A 6,339-nucleotide genomic window follows, 5' to 3' on the forward strand; every position below is an offset into this window, starting at 1 on the left:
CTTGATGTAGTGAAAGGAGACAGCACAAAAACATGGCTGTTGTATCTTATGTGATTCACAAAACATGAAAATCCATGTACATCCAATTTACAGTATAATGGGGGAAAAAATGTATGGAAAAAATATAACGCTGCATGTATATTTTAAATAGCAAATGCAACACTATTTTTGACAACTCTGACAAATGAGACAGTGAAGGAACACTGTGTTCATTTAAGTGTAACCTCACTGCATTAGCTCAGTGTGTGGGGGGGGCAGTGTGTATCCAGGGCAGTGCTGCTACTCAGGAAGCATGCTTTCAGCTAGCTAGCCGAGGAAGCCAACGGTATGATGCCTTAACAGCATGATCCCAATTACAAAACCTCTCAAACTCTGTCAACAACACCTCCAGGATTACACAGCCCGTTTCCTTGAAACACCCATGGTACTGTTTTTTACGGTGGACCTGAGAAACAACAAACAAGACACCACAGTGCACCAATTCATAATTCTCAGCACCCAGTGGGACTTTTTCAATTAATATGACATCCCAAACATGGCCGAGATCCACGGTTAATATAATGTGACTCCGGCCCATAAAAGTCAAGTCAACTGTTCAGTCCGACCACTGACGTAGGGCTGGGTTTGTGGCCAAGCAGCCTGTGCCTTTAAATTTTTCATCTTCCTTCATAATTTGACCTGTCCCCCAGCCAGAGGCGTGGAGCCAGCGCGGCTATTTTTAGGTCCTGAGCTCTGACGACTGGGCTACAGAGTGAGAGAGAGAGGGAGAGAGAGGGAGAGAGAGAGAGAGGGAGAGAGGGAGAGGGAGAGAGAGAGAGAGAGAGAGAGAGAGAGAGAGAGAGAGAGAGAGAGAAGGAGTTTTACTGTGTTGTTTCAGCTGGACAAACATTTAACCCCTCAATCCTTTTATCACAGCACAACCAAGAAGCCAAGGAGGAAATGCACAGCTTGCAGGCTCGCCCCAGACATAAGACAACTCTCTCTGATATATGATATATGTTGTGAAACCCATAATCAGAGAAAACAGGGACTATATATATATTCATTTTTATTCTGTATATCTATCTTAGTTATAAAAAAAAAGCTCAATAAATAATCAGAATAATTAATTTTCTTCATCTTTATTTAATCAGTGAAAAAAAAACGATTTTCACAGAACCGTGTGAGCTAACCAATACACAAATTCAAACCCAAATCCCCCCTCAGTGACACATTACGGATTTAGCAAACCCCTGATCTTTGTGAATTAGGTTTGGCACAAGATGGTGTGAGAGATAACAAGCTTTCAAGTCCAAGGTAATGATGGCTAAAGACCCAGAGCTCCATCTGTCACAGTATCTGTCAGAGCAGGCGAGCGCTGACCCTGTGCGGCGATCTCAACATAGGCTTAGGCATAATTGATCAAAAGAGGAACGAGGGCTGTCAGATGAACGAAAATTATCATGACCGTGGAATCTCTGTTTATATAACATGACAAAGTGATTTTGTCTGAAACTTGCCCTAAAATTAAAAGTTAATGACCTATTTTGCATTTTCCCATTCATGTGCTTATTCACAAATGCACAATAAAACTACGAGTTGCAAACCTAGCGGCTAGCATTCAATACTGACATATTTCTATCTGATTTGGATTTATTTATTGTCTTGTTTTGTTGTTGTATATTATGTACATGATACAAAGATTTGTGCTTTAATTTGTCTTATAAAACCATAACAAATCAAACTAATTCCCCTGCACTTGTATGTAAATAATTACTTTCCTTTATCCTTGATCAACCTGCCCCACTGCTCCCTTGGAAGAAAAAAAAACGACATTTCACCGGGACATGTAAGCAGCGATTAACCTACACTTTTTATTTATAACTGGCTTCCTGGGGCTGATGAGGGATTGTGGAATTGGAAATAGCTCTGTCCAATAGGCAGGGTCCAGTAAACCTGCAATGTGGCAAGCCCATTATAGCTCAGACTGCGTCACTGGCGGCCTTTGTCTACTTTAGTCCTATTAAAGCATTTAAGTGTGAACGTCAGCGTCCCTGCTGGAGAGCCACTCCGCTCAGCTCTCTCCGAGGCCGGGGCTCAACTCACTGTCACCTCCCTCGTATCAAACACAAACTGTGCGTGTGCAGTGTCTGTGTACGTGCATGCGTGCGTGTATGTGTGTGTTATTTGACATCAGAGCACCGACATGTTTGGTGGGGGTTGTATTAGAGATGAGGGAACAAGTGGGCCAGAGCAGTGAAGTGCCCCTAGCACTTTCTAAATTTAAATCAAAGGCCATTATAGCCTATATTAAAGAGCAAGAGGAACATACACATGCATCCAAAACAGGCATCACTGTTATGTTGTTTACTCCGACTTGTTCAATTCAAGTGATGTAGAGGGACTAGGAATATAACAAAGATATACTTCCCGCTATGGTGCTTCAGCCTTTTCCGTTCTATTTCAAGAAAGTGTGGTCATAACCTGGAGACTTGTGTGTTTTTTTTACATTCGACTCACAGTACCACAATTACTGTGCCAGTTCCAAATCAACTCCCAAACTTCTGCGGCTTAATCACCACAGCACTGCTGCCTTGTGACACACTGTGCATGATGAAACCCAGCGGGGAGGCGGACCGGAGAAGGAAGGGAGTCCAACTTGAGTGTTGCGACAGATATTACAACTAATTTGATCTGGCTAGAAAATGTTTTGTTCCCCTTAATAGCGGATGATCCATGTGTGGGAGGGAGTGAGTCAGCCATGTTTTGTTGTTCCGTGTTCTCTGAACTTCAAAGCCCCCATGTGGCGGCGGTGGTGCCGAGGACAGAGATGGGAGATGGAGGTGGGGGGGTTTTCTATTGTAAAATAAACTGATCACAATGAATCCCAGACCCCATTAACACAAGCTTAATTGATACAAATGTTTATTAGGATTTGTTTTGATGGAATTCATTCTATCCACCTCTCTGCCTTTGCACCTATTGCTTGTCTTCCTGCCGGTGTGTGTGTGCAGGGTTTCATCATGCCTGCCCAGGAGCACTGCGGCGGATGTGATCGTCAGGTGCTTATTCCTCCAGTCAGAGGGGATCTTCTTCCCCCCAGAGAGGGGCTGCATACTAACAGCAACTTCATACGTAAACATGCTCCTTCTCCCTCTCTAGTGGCCACCCCGCAGCTCTGAGGGCAGCCCTGGTACAGGAGGGAAATTACCTCTCCACACCAATTACCTCAATGTCTGCCATCCTACTTACATCAGCCCCTGATGACTCACCGTCGCCAACTGTGCAAGCGATCCTAGATCAATTCAGGGAGTGACGCCATGACACGTTGCTGCTCTATAGTCTCAGTATGTGAAATATAGCATGCACTGTTAGTCGGCGAGCTCAGCCTTTCTGTCTGCTGAGAGCCTCAGGTAACGTTTTGTCACTTCAAACACACCATTTTCCGTTTACCTTGCGGTCAGTCTCATAAAAGCACAAAGGCACTATGGCTGTTGATTTGATGGTAAAATCCAATTAGCCCATACATCTGGATGCGTTATGTGAGCGTGTTTCCCCCACTAATGATTTGGGCGCTCTTGCTTTTATTGGGTTACTCTGTCTGGCATCCTGTGGTATTTCCTGTCGGACTTTCAGGGTGATATAGAATGCACTTAACAGGTTGGATCAAGTAACATGAAAAAGCATAGAGGCAAGGCATGTTTTGTACTTAATCTTGAAACACTGCCAACAAAGTTTTGCAATGCAGCAAATAATGAGACAGAGCTGAAGCCCAGAGCCAAGGCCGAGGTGCTATTTAAAGTAGAGCCCGACCGATATCGGTTGGCCGATATGAGCCTTTCACAGACACATCAGCATTTATGTTTGCCGATATGCACGAATATAAAAACTTTAAAGAATAAACAATGCAGAAATGTGCATTTATGTTTATATTTTACATTAAAAAATTCTATGTTTTATATATCTGGTTGTATTTGTGTTTTCTTTTTATTGACAGTTATTTATAATAAGGTTTATGGTAAAACTGTCATACGGTTTTGATGACATCTTAGGAATCACTGACATTTGTTTCCATTATGTTCATTGGCTGTATATTATAGTATCTGCTCCCAAAATCCATATTTGTCAGTCTTCATTCAAAGAGAGTGTTGAATTGACAAATATCCTTAAAAGTAAAGAAAAAACTTTAAAGAAAAATGTGTTCATTCACTTGCTGTGAACTTTCAATCTGATGTAAGAGACTGGCTGAACTATAACAGAATTCCAAAAAGGCCAAAAACACAATTTCAAAGCAATTTCAAAGCTTCCAGTTATTGTGTACTGACCTTGAGGTCAGTTTACTTTCTAACTTTGAATAGGTCCCCGATGCCCTGCCTTCATCTGCTGCCACAGGCTTTCTAAAAATAGACGCAGAGCACAAAAGCCAACTGGAAACAGAGGGCAGCGCCCAGTATTTTCACTGATCAATGTGCTCATCTCTGCTGGAAACCATTGATTCACTGTTTGTATCAAATTGACCATGTTGTTGTTGTACAACTTCCACTCTACATTAAACCACGACAAGCCCACTTCATGTTCCACTTTGTCCTGTTGCCCAGCACCTTCTCTCAAAGCAACACAAACTACTGATCCACTTGTGACACCAAAACAGGCTTAGCATTGATTAGAGTCTTTGGACGATCATTCTTAATGTCAGCTGGTAATTTAATGAACTATTAACCAATGAAAAAGGAAGGGAGTTTTCTGCCTGAATCCACAGTGTGCATTGCATCAGTGTCTCTTTGGCCTACATCAGTGAAACGCCTGCAGAAGTCAAATGCCTCATCCCCACCATACAAACACACTAGCCCAAACAGACACATGTGACTTTGATGGAATCCAGCCAAGCTGAGCTGACCTTAGAAAATCCCTGAGGGATTAATAAAAACAAAGGTTCTCTGTTCAGAGGCATCCTTCCAATCCACATCCTGCTCGTCGAGACCATTTATGAGTGGACAATCATAGCATTATTCTCCCCAAGTGACTTGGAGCTATTATCTTAATATGATAACAAAATATATATTTTGTAATCACCACAGATTTTGAAAAAACTTTATCGGTCTTGTTTGTCCTCTGGCAAAATACCAGCATTTTTATTTCAGTCACAGAAAAAGTACAGGCAGTGAGCAACACTGTGACCTGAATATTTTTGAGCGCTCAAACCTGACAACATAACATAATCAAAACTATATTTTATAGTTTAATAACAGGGTCCGTTCACTGCTTGCCTGCTATTCTGGGTTTGTCAATGACCTTTAAAGACTCATGTAAAACTCCATTCATGGATTTTAAAAGGTCCACGGTAAAAAAAAAATGAAAGAAAAAAAACTGCAACAGGAAATCAAGTTTACTATGGGAAGGGTGGGCTGATGCTTATTGTCCAGGCCACTTCCACCTACGCCAACACTTCTCGACTCAACCACAGCACAGTTGCGGTCCTCTCCTCCTGTGGTGTCTCAAAGGTCTACAACACAACAATGCCTCTGAAAAACAGCTCTTCCTCCGACTATTAAGGCAGCGCTATGCATACCAGGAAATGTCCCACAGTGCACCCGCAACCTGTTACAATGCTAATGTCTGGGCTGCTCCATATGCATAAACCTGGAGGGGATTTTTCAACACTTTGCTTCGGTGACCTTGAGCCTCTTGAGATCAGATTTATATATTTCCTTTTTTCCAACCGCGGTTACAAATTCACCCCCATGAGCTGCTGGATTTTTATGCAGTGGAAGTTGGTGGCTTGTGTTACACAAACTCCCAAGTACAAGACAATGTTCTACTTTTGTGATTCCTAAGAGAGTTCCTAAACAAGTCAAACACCTCCCGGTTTCCCTTGTCCCCTGAGAGGCATAGGAATGGTTCAGGGGTCATCTGACTTGTTTGGTGGGAAAACAATAGTAGAGCTGCTACAATCACATGAAATTCTTGTGTGCAGTAAATATTCAACCTCTTATGTTTTTTCACTAAATATGAATCTCCTTGTCTCGCTCTTTTTCTCTCTATCGCTTTACACACTGACCAGTTTTTGCTGTATTATGATTGTGTCTTTGCATAGGTTGTCGTAATGAAGATATTATAAATCCCTTTTCTCATTATTTGCTTCGACAGTCGTTACTGCTATTTGTGAGTTTCATTAGTTGGGATGATACAGGAAAGCGCGTAGCTCTAACTAAGGCAGCAGGGCTTGAAATTGTGGGACAGTGTCCAATGGGGTAAAGCCCCCGACGGATCCTTCAGCAACAGCGCACCCTGCAGGTTGATGAAGAGCAGGAAGAAGAGAGGCTGCTTGAGATGCAAGTGATATAACTGAACTTTTCAAAA

This window comes from Hippoglossus hippoglossus, chromosome 16 (genome assembly GCF_009819705.1).
Source record: "Hippoglossus hippoglossus isolate fHipHip1 chromosome 16, fHipHip1.pri, whole genome shotgun sequence".
Lineage (NCBI taxonomy): Eukaryota > Metazoa > Chordata > Actinopteri > Pleuronectiformes > Pleuronectidae > Hippoglossus > Hippoglossus hippoglossus.